Source organism: Arvicola amphibius, chromosome 9 (genome assembly GCF_903992535.2).
Source record: "Arvicola amphibius chromosome 9, mArvAmp1.2, whole genome shotgun sequence".
NCBI classification, from domain to species: domain Eukaryota; kingdom Metazoa; phylum Chordata; class Mammalia; order Rodentia; family Cricetidae; genus Arvicola; species Arvicola amphibius.
In genome coordinates, this window is record NC_052055.2 from 36,967,747 (window position 1) to 36,981,747 (window position 14,001).

Below are 14,001 nucleotides of genomic sequence, written 5' to 3' on the forward strand. Positions count from 1 at the left end.
GCCTTAAAGCTTTTACTCAAGCATAACATAAATTTTGATTAGCCAAGTGTGAAAAACAACAAAGCCAACTTTCTTGTCTCTCTAGTTGGTCTATAAATAGAAGCAATGTACCAACAAAGCAACTGGTATGCTCTACTGTATCTCCGACATATACATAGCCCAGCAAACTTGCTCTCAGCACACTGAACCGAGTGCTTCTGTGATAGGACCCTTTTAATAAACTGTGACTCACTGTTTGTCTTCTTCTCCAGGAGGTGGAGTCTTGCCATGCCCTTCCATTACAAAATCCTCCTGTTCCACCTGCAAAGGCAAGCACCACAGGTCAGCAGCAGTCAGTACTATGATGAGACTTACAGGCCCTGCTCTGTGCACACCCACAGGGCCATGTCACTACAGTGTCTAGAACAGAAGTGAGACTTTTGTTCTCCAGGTGTGTTCAGGATGAAAAAGGAAAAGTGTTGATAAGCAGCTCACACAACTGTGACAAGTGATTAGTATCAGGAACATAACAGATTATCTAAGAGTCAATGAGAAAATACCAGCCCATGAAAACCCTGCAAAACTACTGGGTGGGAGTGTCACTGAAGAGAAGATGTGAATTTTCCTTAAACACATGAAAAACTGCTTAATTTCATGTCAGTCAGAAAAATGCAAATTAAAACCACAAAGAGATACCATTTCACAACCGCCAGATTGGGTAAAATGGCAAAGCCCAGCAGCATGGAGTGTTAGCATGGCAACTCTCCACTCATAGTGGGAGGGAAAACTGGTATAACGACTTTAAGAAAGTTTGCCCTTACTTGGTACATTTGAATACACACTCATCATACAAACTTCAAATACATATTTCTAGGTGTATGCTTTAAAGGATCTTTATATATATATACACACAAACACACACAAAAGTATCTATTTGCTATTATAGTCTCTGCCCCCCCCCCCTTCAGTCTCAGTCTCTCTCTCTCCTTATACAGGGTTTCTTCTACTAGACTAGGCTATCCTTGAACTCACAAAGGATCACGTGCTGGGATTAAAGGCATGCCCAGCAGGCAGTAACATTTTTAACAGAAGAAAATGCAGAAATAAATATCCACTGACAATAAAATAGGTTATGACATTTTTAGCGACATACTCAACCAAGCTAAGTTACAAATATCTAATCTTTGTTGAGAGAAGCAAATCATAAAAGAGTACCTTCATCCCTTGGTATCTACAGAAGACCGGCTCCAAAATTATCAAGGAAACCAAAATCCAAGGAGGCTCAGTACAAAGTGGTACAGAATTTGCATACTACTTATTCTAAAATTATGTATGTATGTGTGTGACATATACATACATACACACGTGTATGTATGTGTATGACACATACATACATACACACGTACACACACTGCTTGGCCCAGAAAGTTTTTTAATTTTAAAATTTTATTATTTATTTGTCTGTATATCTATGCACATACAGACATATATGGTTAGGTCAGTGGACAACCTGTGAGAGTTGGTTATCTCCTTCTACTATGTGGATCCTAGGGATTGACTGGACTTGGTGGTCAGGCTTGGCAGCAAGAAATTTTACACACCGAGTCTTCTCACCAGATCAAGATATTTTTGTTTAGAATAGATTTTCATGTAGTCCTGGTTGGAACTGAAGATACTATGAACCTGAGAGGGGCCTTGAACTTCTAATTCCGCCTCTAATCTCAAGTGATGGGAAACATGATGCAATTATGCATGCATCAATATTTAGCACAGAGAGTAGGACCTAGTGCCTGATGCATGGTAGGCAGGCAAGAATTCTATGACTGAGTTAGAGCCCTACCTATTTCCTCTGACCCCAAGTGTTTTCTTCCTTTCTCTATTTTTTTTTAAATTTGGTTTTTCGAGACAGGGTCTCGAAATACACTGAGAATCAGTGTAGCCTTGGCTATTCTGCAATTCATTCTGTAGACCAGGCTGGCTCTGCACCCTGAGTGCTGGGATTAAAGGCATACACTACCACTGCCTGGCCCCAAGTATTTTCTAACTGTATTGGCTGAGTGTTTGAATGAGGAACTCATACAGAGAGAATGGTCTATATTCATATGCTATTAATATTTATGAATATACACAAACACACATGTATATACAAACTCATTATATGTAGCCCAAGCTGGCTTCAAACTCATAATCCTCCTTCCTCAGCTTATATACAACTATTTTTTAATTCATTTATTTTTATTTTATGAGTATTAGTGTTTTGCCTGCACATATGTCTGTGTGAGGGTGCTGGATCCCCTGGAACTGGAGTTACAGACAGTTATGAGCTGCCATGTGGGTGTTAGGAACTGAACCCGGGTCGTTTGAAAGAGCAGTTAGTGCTTTTAACCACTGAGCCATTTCTCCAGCCACAAACTATTTATTTAAAGATTTATTTATATTTTATGTGTATGGGTGTTGTGCCTATATTTATATCTGTGTACCACATGTGTGCCTGGTGCTCATGGAGACCAAAGGTGTTATATCTCCTGGAACTGAGTTACAGATGGTTGTAAGTTGCCATGTGGGTGCTGGGAATCAAACCTGGGTTCTCTGGAAGAGTAGCCTGTGAGCTTAAGCTCTAAGACATTTCTCCAGCCCAGTTATATACAGTTTTAGACACTGAAAGCTTGAGCATCCCCAATCTGAAAATTTTATTATGCTGAAACTTGAAGTTTCAGTGTTGATAGCACTTCAGATTTCTAGATTAAGGATGCATGATCTGTAAACTATATACATATCTCAAAACCCCAAAGCTCAAAATCTCAAATACTTCTGGCCCTAAGCATTTAAAGACAAAGGAAATTCAACCTGTATATTTGTAGATATATCTACATAAATAAATATTAAAAAAGGTAATGATTAATATAAAATCTAGGGCAGTGGTTATTTTAGCAAGGGAGAGATGATTAGGGAGGGGATTCATTCAAGGAAGACATATGGGGTTATCTAGGGTTTCTGGGTATCTTCTACTTCTTGGCTTAATTCCAGCACTCAGGAATCAGAGTCAAGTGAACTGAGTTTGAGGCCAGCTAGAGTCTCAGGAGGATTCTAGGCATCACACAAAGAGACAGGCTGAGCAGCAACAATGACATTAAGAAATACCTCCATCTACAGAAGGAAATAAACTACAGGATACAGCAACGGTGCTTGAGATACTTCAGCCATGTTATGAAAATGAACGATGTCAAATACCCAAAGATAGAATTGCTTGGAGGAGTGCATGGGATAATGCGAAGAGGAAGGCCCTAAAGACTCTGGATAGATAGCATAAAGGAAGACTGTGGAACCTTGGTGACAATAACACAAGTATCCAGGACTGCCCAGGATAGGAACAACTGGAGAACCACCAGAAACAGGCTGCCCATGCCTGCTTAAGCTTTGCAGGGGCATAAATAATGATGATGAGAGCTACGTTATGAGGGATCCTTCATAAATACTCTTTCAACTATATATATTTAATATATACTTGATATAGTTTATATAAATTTCAAAGAACTTCTCTACTTCCAGTAAACATCTGGATCAGGCATTTTTACTGCTCTATTTGTTTACTGGTAAACAAAGAAAAAGAGATACTCTATTAATGGGCTTTTTAGTCCTGTAAAAACTACCTCCCAAAGGCATAATTTAAAAACAACAGAAACAGGGCTGGAGAGATGGCTCAGTGGTTAAGAGCATTGCCTGCTCTTCCAGAGGTCTTGAGTTCAATTCCCAGCAACCACATGGTGGCTCACAACCATCTGTAATGAAGTCTGGCGCCCTCTTCTGGCCTGCAGGTGTACATGAAGACAGAATATTGCATACACAATAAATAAATAAATAATTTAAAAAAAAATAAAAACAACAGAAACAAAACTAAGGGGTAGGATGATTGCTCAGTGGTTAGAGCACTTGCTGTTTCTATAGAGGATCTGGGTTTGTTCCCAAGTACCCACATTATGGCTCACAACCATTCCAGGATATCTGATACCCTCTTCTGACCTCTATAAGCACAAGGAACTCACATCGTACACATGTGAGTACATCCAGGCAAAAATTCATATACAAAATAAAAATTAATAAATCTTTGAAAACAGTTATGTCCAGAGATGGGGGATATAGTATATGTGTTGCTTTTACTGGATAATGAATAAAGCTGTTTTGGCCAATGGCTTAGCAAAGCAAAGCCAGGCAGGAAATCTGGATAGAGAAATATAGAGAGAGTAGAGTCAAAGAGATGCCACATAGCTGCTGAAGGAGAAAGACACCAGAACAGAACCTTACCCAGTAAGCCACAGCCTTGTGGCAACACAGAGATTAATATAAATGGATTAATTTAAGATGTAAAAGTTAGTAATAAGAATCCTGAGCTAATAGGCCAAACACTGCTATAATTAATATAGTTTCTGTGTGATTATTCATGTCTGGGAGGTCAGAAAATGAAATAGCAGTCTCCTACAGATGGAATCACTCCCAATTTGGAAAAAAAGAATCCATTTCTTAAGGGATCTAGTAATGTGGAAGACAGACAAGTATTATAGAGTGCTCAGGGTTAGGCCCTTGCCACAAAGCCTGACAATATGACTTTAATCCCTGAAACCTACATAGCAGAAGGAGAGAACTGACCAGCAAGTTGTCTGATTTTCACATATACACTGTGGCATGCATGTAACCACACCACACACTACATAAAAACAAATAAACACAAATGCTTTTAAAAATCACTAGCCAGGTATGGTGGCTCATGTATGTAATCATGATACAAACTCAGGAGTGTCACTGCAAGTTCGAGGCTAGCTTGGTCTACACAATGAGTTCCAGGACAGCCATGGCTATGGAATAAGACTTTATCTCAAAAAATAAACAAAAGTACTAAGCTGTATATTTTGTGCATTTAACCATTCAAATGTCATCTTTTAATCAAGTGGGAAAATGGTGTTTTACTGCTAATTAATAGTATAATATCACAATGATACTAAGCAGCAATAATGGAAAAATCTCACAAACCCTGTGCATCAGATCCAGATCTTTACTTCTAGCCCTCATGTTCAAGCTCGTTGGCCCAATCCAAAATGAAACACTACCTTAGCTTCTAAATTTCTTCTATTTGTATCCTTCAGTTTTCCCTTTGTCCATTTTTGCATGCTTTCATGTGTATGGTGTGCACAAGAGTGTGGTATTTGCACATGTGGGTACATATGCAACACTGTATATTCATGTGAAGCCCCAAGATCAATGACAGGAATCTTCCTTGGTCGCTCTTCCACCTAATTCACTGAGGCAGGGTTTTTCTCAATCAAACCCAGAATCTGTTCTGTTGATAGGACCCATCTCACTAGCCAGCTTCCTATGAGGATACATCTTTTTTTGTTTGTTTTTGGTTTTGTTTTTTGAGACAGGATTTCTCTGTAGCTTTGGAGTCTATGGTGTGGAACTAGCTCTTGTAGACCTCGAACTCACAGAGATCTGCCTGCCTCTGCCTCTCGAGTGCTGGGATTAAAGCCATGCGCCACCACTGCCTGGCAAGGATCTGTCTTTACCTTCCAAGGCTGGAATCACAAATGGGCGCCATGCCCACCTGGCATGTATGTGTGTGATGGGAACCGAATCTCCTGTTCTCATGCTTGTGCAGCAAGCACTTCAGCCACTGAACCATCTCCCTAGCCTCCTGTATTTCCTAGTTCTCATGTGAACAGTATCACAATTTACTATGATCCCTTAACAAGAAACCTATAGTTATATAAGATCCTTAATTTCTCTTCCTTAATCTCACATTTAATGAGACTCCAAGACTTACCTATCCCTGGGGCACTGAACAGGTGTCATGCATTGTTTAAGCACTTTTAAAACGATTAAAATCACTATTAGTGTTGATATGTTCTTTCAAGTTCTTCTGAAAAGCACTCCATCTGAAGTTCATTTTCTTATAATAAGCAAATGGGGGGGTCGTGCGACTCAAGATTGTTGAGCTATTGTAGTCTCCCTTGCTGCCCCATCTTCTTTGAGCAAAAGGACTGTCAGTCAAACAGCCAGATGCCTGCTCTTATTCTAGCACCAGCTGTTTTAAACACTCCTCTGACACATTCAGGCAAACACATGATGATCCAGCTGCTTGCTTTGGCTCCTGAAAGTAAAAGGCCCAGTGAGAAGTGTTTCAAACAGTTTGTACCAGATGTTTGCTATCAGAAATCTCAGTGAACTGGAGATGGCGCTGCAGCCAGAGAAGGTGCACTTTCCTTAGTGGCCTACTAGAGGGAATTGTGTGATTGCTGGGAAAGGGACACTACTAACTAGTGCAAACACAAACCCTCATTTGCACAAGAGGTTTGCTATGATGGGTACAAATACCCCTTCTCTGGTTATATAAGCAAGCAAGCGTGGCTGTAATATTATACTCAAAAAAGGCTTTTCTCAAGCAGTTTTTCTTTTGCCTTTTCAGGCTCAGTTGGAAACGAGGAAAATAACAGACAGTGAAGCAGTGGCAGAGACAGTAGAGGGACAGCAGTGACAGAGACAGTAGAGGGACAGCAGTGGCAGAGACAGTAGAGGGACAGCAGTGACAGAGACAGTAGAGGGACAGCAGTGACAGAGACAGTAGAGGGACAGCAGTGACAGAGACAGTAGAGGGACAGCAGTGACAGAGACAGTAGAGGGACAGCAGTGACAGAGACAGTAGAGGGACAGCAGTGACAGAGACAGTAGAGGGACAGCAGTGACAGAGACAGTAGAGGGACAGCAGTGGCAGAGACAGTAGAGGGACAGCAGTGACAGAGACAGTAGAGGGACAGCAGTGACAGAGACAGTAGAGGGACAGCAGTGACAGAGACAGTAGAGGGACAGCAGTGACAGAGACAGTAGAGGGACAGCAGTGGCAGAGACAGTAGAGGGACAGCAGTGACAGAGACAGTAGAGGGACAGCAGTGACAGAGACAGTAGAGGGACAGCAGTGGCAGAGACAGTAGAGGGACAGCAGTGACAGAGACAGTAGAGGGACAGCAGTGACAGAGACAGTAGAGGGACAGCAGTGACAGAGACAGTAGAGGGACAGCAGTGACAGAGACAGTAGAGGGACAGCAGTGGCAGAGACAGTAGAGGGACAGCAGTGACAGAGACAGTAGAGGGACAGCAGTGACAGAGACAGTAGAGGGACAGCAGTGGCAGAGACAGTAGAGGGACAGCAGTGACAGAGACAGTAGAGGGACAGCAGTGGCAGAGACAGTAGAGGGACAGCAGTGACAGAGACAGTAGAGGGACAGCAGTGACAGAGACAGTAGAGGGACAGCAGTGGCAGAGACAGTAGAGGGACAGCAGTGACAGAGACAGTAGAGGGACAGCAGTGACAGAGACAGTAGAGGGACAGCAGTGACAGAGACAGTAGAGGGACAGCAGTGACAGAGACAGTAGAGGGACAGCAGTGGCAGAGACAGTAGAGGGACAGCAGTGACAGAGACAGTAGAGGGACAGCAGTGACAGAGACAGTAGAGGGACAGCAGTGGCAGAGACAGTAGAGGGACAGCAGTGACAGAGACAGTTGAGGGACAGCAGTGACTGACAGAGACAGTAGAGGGACAGCAGTGGCAGAGACAGTAGAGGGACAGCAGTGACAGAGACAGTAGAGGGACAGCAGTGACAGAGACAGTAGAGGGACAGCAGTGACAGAGACAGTAGAGGGACAGCAATAGCAGAGCAGCTGGAATGCAGAGCTGAGAAACCACAAGTAGCCAGATGCTTGAAGATGAAAAAAAGACAGAGCTGAGCAGTGGGTAGGCTGACCTATTCACACAGGAAATACATGCACATGCACACACCACACACATGCACAAAACAACAAAAAGTAGTTGTCATCTGAAGAATGACAGCTGAAGTTATCCCTTTGCTCTTCATATATACGCACACACATGTACCTGTACATACAAAAACAAGACACTGCAATTCATAACACAACAGTTTCCCCCTCAGGTAAGGTGTTTCAGTAAGTACCTGTAGGTGTTACATGCTGTGACAGCATCTGCAATGCAAAGCATGCAGGCTGTGTGTGAGAATCCAGGCTGCCCTGAAGCTGGGCAATCCAACACTGGCAAGGACTGCCCAAAACACCTTGTGTTCATTTTACATTTGACTTTGCATTAATTTTGTTTGATACATGTCCAGAAATCTTTTATTGTCAAACTTTCACAACCCTCACATTCTCAAACAGGTAGCCGATCTCTCTTTTACCTCAGCTAGGAAACAGGTAGTCTGGGCTCTGGGCCTCACCAACAAACCAGACTACTTCACCCCAACATCCACTTTGAAAATAAAAAAAATCCTAAAATTTGACTTTGCCCATAAAAATTCCCCTACTCCTATCTTCTGCTGAAACCTGCACGACATCTCCAAAATTTCTGTTTTCAGAGTGCTCGTTTCCAAAATCCCTTTGGATCTTTACACACGGGAACACAAAATATTTCCTTCTCTATATCCCGAATTTGCTCCTCAGTTGACTTGCTCTTCAAACACTCCAGTTTTGCCAAACCCCTTGTTTCATCTGCAACATCTGTCCCTGGGTTGCAGAGCAATGCTCTGAAAAGTGACAAAGTTGGTCCTTTACCCAGAATATATAAGCTACTTCTCCCTCTTCCCATTTCAGTGCTGCCTAGAAGGCCACTATCCCTCTCTGGAGCCTACTCCCCTGTCATTTTCATTTTCTAGGAAGTGGCTGCTGACATCTAGCACTTCCTTCTCTGTCCTCCACCTACTCCTGTCCCTCTCTACCTGTAGAGCCTACTACAGGGCCTTCTATGACCCTTTGTTCTACTCCCCTGTAGGTGAGCCTAGGAGGGACAGAAACGATGTAATCTTTGTGGACAGAACACTGCTCTCCAACATGAGCATTCATTCATTCAATACACTTTCCAGAGCCCTTTTTCCAAAAGGTAGACACTGGGTTGAAGGAATGAATGAATGTCCCATCTATACAACCACATCTCTCCTACACAGTCAGCACTTTTCTCTAATTCCCACCTACTAGGCAGCTATTCTTGAGAACTTATTCCACACAAAGCCTCTTTTATTCCTCTGACCATGACTGTAAACCCGTGTCTTTTACTCATCCCCCTCCCCCTCTTCTACTGCTCTGCCAGGTCAACTTCATTCACTGTATCCTAAACCCTTGATCTACACTAATTTCTCCACTCTCTCTGGGTCTTCCTTCCTATCTAAGGATTCTTCTTTCTCTTGCACCCATTCCCCATTTTCAGGAAGTCTGTCTCTTCACTTGACATATATTTTGCAATCTTAATCTGAAAATTTATTATGGCCCTTATAGATGCCTCAAATATTCCTCTATTGATTAAAAACAAAAACCTATCCCATCTTTTAACACCTGCAACTCAAAATCTTCCAGCCTCCCAAGTGCTGGAATTATAGGTGTGTATTACCTCAGCCAGTTTTTCTTCTTTTTAAGATTTATTTATTTTAGTCAGCCATGGTGACACACACCTTCAATCGCAGCACTTGGGAGGCAAAGGCAGGTGGATCTCTGTGAGTTCGAGGCCAGCCTCACCTACCAAGTGAGTCTAGGACAGCCAGTGCTGTTACTCAGAAAAACACTGTCTCAAAAAGACAAAATATTTAAAAAGTATTTTTTATGTGTATGACTGTTTTGCCCACATTTATCTAAGCATACCACATGTATGCAGTGCCTGCAGAATCCAGAAGAGGGAGTCTCTGGAACCAGAGTTAGTCAGTCAGCTGTGAACTGCCATAGTGCTGGGAACCAAATGCCCATAATACAGTCAGTATTTCCATTTCTTACTAGTAACCTGATTTTTTTAATTATTTAAATTTGCAATGAAGATTGCATGATTGCATGATTAATTGATTTCTATAATGCTAGGCAAGTGTTCTACCACTTAGCTACACTCTAACACTTATATACATGTTTTAAAATATCAAATAAAAACTTCTCCCCAATCTTTACCTCTCTTCCTTTTCTGTCCTACCAATGTTAAGCCATGGTTTCTCTTTAAATCAGTATTCACTTCAAACATTGTTACTAGTAAGTAAATAACACACAGAACTGAATCACATGGAATGGTATAACTCAATTCTTTCTGTACAAGCCTCCCTCCCCCAAAAGCAGCAGAGAGAGCTTATATACTCCCATAGTTGCTAGCCAGAAGTTACATGTCATTCTAAATTCTTTTGGGGGGTACACTGTTGTTTCTCTAAAGCCTTCTGCAATTTTCTATTATGCTTAGTTTTCTTAGCCTGCAAACCACTAGTACTGCTCTTTTCACTGTTGAACCTGCACTGGGCAGGTCCTACAATCTAGAACCTAGCTCTTTTAGATGCAGGACATTTTCTCTACTTGACAATTTCCTCTCCTCCAATTTCTGTTCTCTATTCTTAGAAATCCTGTCATTTAGTATTCAGTTCTGGGGGTTGATCCACTTTCTTTTTACTTCTCCATGTATACTTTGCCAATATTTTTCATCTTTCTTTCTGAGGAATTCTCCCACCCTTATTTCCCAATACATAGTATCCGTGAGTACTTTTCCCAGAATCTGCTAGAAGCTAGCTAGGCACTCTAGTACTACAGCAGTGCACGCTCAGCCCTCATAACCATGAACTGTACAGCTGGTTGGCATTAAGCATATTTACACTGCTGTTAACCACCACAACCATCACCAGAACTCAAAAAAAATGTTTCTCATCTGAAACCCAGTATTATTTAACAAGAGGGTCTCATTCTCCACTCTTGGTCTCTGGCAGCAGCCATCCACTATGCTTTGTGTCTCTATGAATAAACAACTCCAGGTTATGTAGGATGATGCATTTGTCTTTCTGGAATTCCTTATTTCACCATATCACCAAGCTCACCTATATTGCAGCACATGTTGGGATTTTCTTCCTTTTTGAGGATAAATCATGTCCCATATGTATATGACATATCTTCATCCATTCACCCATTAATAAACATTTTTATTGCTTTCCGTCTTTTGGACCTGGTGAATGATGCTGTTACAAACACAGGTGGACAAATATTTGTTTGCATCCCTTTTTTCAATTCCCAATAAATTCATAAGACAATGATTATTTTGTTTGTGTGCATATGTGCACACCATGGTGTGTATGTACAGGTCAAAGACTATCGTGTGGAGTCAGTTTTCTGTTTTTACCTTTTTGTGGGTTGCCAGGTATGGTGGGAAGCACTTTTACGCACTGAGCTGGCTCCCAAGTACATTTTTATTACTCCTATTATTCCCTGACCTCTCCTAACATTTAACAGAGGAGCCACTACCCTTTTGAAATTCTTTTCTGCCCTGTACTCCCATACAGACTTCCATTCTATTTCCTTTTCTCTCCCTCATCCAATATTGGGGCCTGTGGATTTACTATTCAGACTCGGAATGCTTTTTTCCCCAATATTGTTACTTGAAAGCTTTCTTTCCATCATTTAGACATCCACTCCAGTACCATCTCTTTGACTGAAGCTGAAGTACTTTCCACAGTCAGCCACTCTCTCGAGTAACACAGATCACTCAGGACCTCTTACTTGTTCATGTGCTTTGCTGTCTGGCTCTGCATCAACAATGCAAATTCCTGAGTCACACACTCTGAATATCTTCTTCATTGTAAGCCCGACACAAATAAGATATCTGATAAAGCTATGCTGACTGAATTCTGTTTCTTGTTTTCCTATTACATAAACATGCATTTCTCCCAACATCTGCCCTTGAACTTTTCTCACCACATTCTGTCACTCACAGCAACTTAATGTAATCTCACAAGCTCAACTACTACATTTGGGCGATTCCTAATTCTGTCTTGTATCCTGAACTATCCTGTCTTTAAGCCAAGTATCTTTACCTGGAGGGCAGATTCAGCGATAAGAATAGTATAAGACATTTCAAATACCATGTAAACCTCATACGTTCTCTTCAATTCCAAACTTGACTTTCTTATGGGTCTTATTGTTACTGGAGGGGTTAGGGTCAGAGCTGGGGCCTTGACAGCCCTAATAAGTGAGGCTCTGCTACCAGTCCTCAATAAGCCAATTAAACAGGTTAAAAAATGGTGAAAAGCAGAGAAAGTAGATTCAGAGAATACAGTTACAATGGAAAGAGAAGCAAAGAGGTTTAGTGAACTGATTTACCCAACTCCAGTGCATCTTTGTGATCCTGACATGAGACAAAAAGTTTAAATAGAAGGTCTCAAAGTTCTACCTCTGACTCCTAAATACTGGAATTAGAGGCATATGCCACCATGAAAGTTGAAAAATTAATGAAATTCAATTTAATAATTGTTCTGCTACTTGTTGCATCCTCACAGAGCCATGAAGACATGCTCTACGTGTCTTCCAAAGGCTTATGCTTTTGGTGCCACACTCAGATCTCTGAACCACCTCAAATTAGGTTTTATGTATGGTATGTAATATAAAGACCCATGCATTCACACATGGTTACCTACTTGCTCTAGCAGTCTTCCCTCTCCTGTTTTTGTTGCTGTTGAGAAATGGTTTCTCTATGTAGCTCAGGTCACACTCACCACCCTCCTATCTCAGCTTCTTGGGTTCTGGGATTATAGTTATAAATCACTACATTTTGTTTTCTTTTCTCTTATTGAATCACATTAGTCTTTGGGGTAATCTTTTTTTTTCATTATAAGGTCTTATACTACAGTTCAATGAATCAATAGTACAACTACCAGAGAGACAAGGCTTCTTAGACAAAGAAGCATTACTGTGGTGGTTTGAATGAGAATAGCCCCATTAGGCTCGTATATGTGAATGCTTAATCACCTTGGAGTAGAAATTTTGAAAGGATTAGAATGATAAGGAGGTGTGGTCTCGTTGGAGGAAGGCTTTGAGGTTTCAAAAGCTCATGCCAGGCCCAGTAGCTGTATGACACTTTACCTGTTTCTGTCTGTCTCTCTCCTCCCTCCCTCCCATTCTCCTCACCTCTTTCTCTCTGCCTGCAGATCAGGATGTGAAGCGCTCAGATAATTCTTCAGCACTGTGTGTGCCACCATATTTCTTACCATGATGATGATGAAATAACCTAAAACTGTAAGCAAGCCTCCAACTAAACGCTTCCTTTTGTATGCGCTGTCTTTCTCATGGTACTCTTTACAGCATTAGAACACTGATGAAGACAATTACTTTTTGTGTTTCTCAGTGCTGGGAATAAACCCAGGGGGTCTTGTAAATGCTTAGCTTATGTTCTATGACCAAGCTATACTCCAGCCCAAGAAGTAAATTTAGACAAGAACCACAAATTTCAGTGAAATAGCCATTTAAGATCACTTTGACATTTCTTCTTAGAGAGAGGAGAGAAGGAAGTTTCTAATACTTAGGAAGTAAAGTAAATTAACCCTGAGCTTCTCAGGAAGCTCCTGAATGTACACTATCCACAAGCTCATTTCCCAAGATCATGTAAGTAATAACTAGAAGAAGACACTCTTACACAGAAGCCACCTGCAGGTTGCCAAGGGGGCTCCAGGGATGCGGTTTCATGAGCTGTCACCAGGCTTGGTTTTTGGTGATGCAGGGACCAACAAGTCACCCATGCTCTTGTAAACAAGCCCAACAAACTAATGGTTCACTAAGAAGGACTTGGATGAGATCATTTACTTGGTCCATTGTTTATGCCCTATTTGTGGTAAACAGGTGTTTGTTTACATTTCCCCAGGAAGTCACAACAACAAATTTACTCTTTCTTCTTCCATTGACTGCTTCCCTAGCTCAGCTGCAGTTTACCTATAACTTGTATGGTATTAAGTACAGGATGACAGCCAGTCACCTTCATTTAAAAAAAAAAGCATGCATGGAGTTGTATCCCATGTATATAGATGGGATACACACACACACACACACACTCATACACACTCACAGAAGTATGCAAAGTGTAAATCAAAATTACAAACCCTCACATTTGTAGTACAATATAAAATTTAGAAGACAGTTAGGCTATTCCTAAAAAAAAAAAAAAAAAAAAAAAAAAAGCTAAATGTAAGCCACAC

At 41.3% G+C, this 14,001-nt stretch overlaps 1 long non-coding RNA gene across 1 annotated transcript in view; it reads right to left on the reverse strand.

The window, feature by feature from the left end:
* Positions 1-218: 218 nt before the first annotated feature.
* The window catches only part of LOC119823250, an 83,082-nt gene continuing 69,299 nt past the window's right edge, over positions 219-14,001 (reverse strand). Inside the window, exon 4 of the long non-coding RNA XR_005286924.1 lies at positions 219-300. This is a non-coding gene — a long non-coding RNA (uncharacterized LOC119823250). The remainder of the gene's footprint in view (positions 301-14,001) is intronic.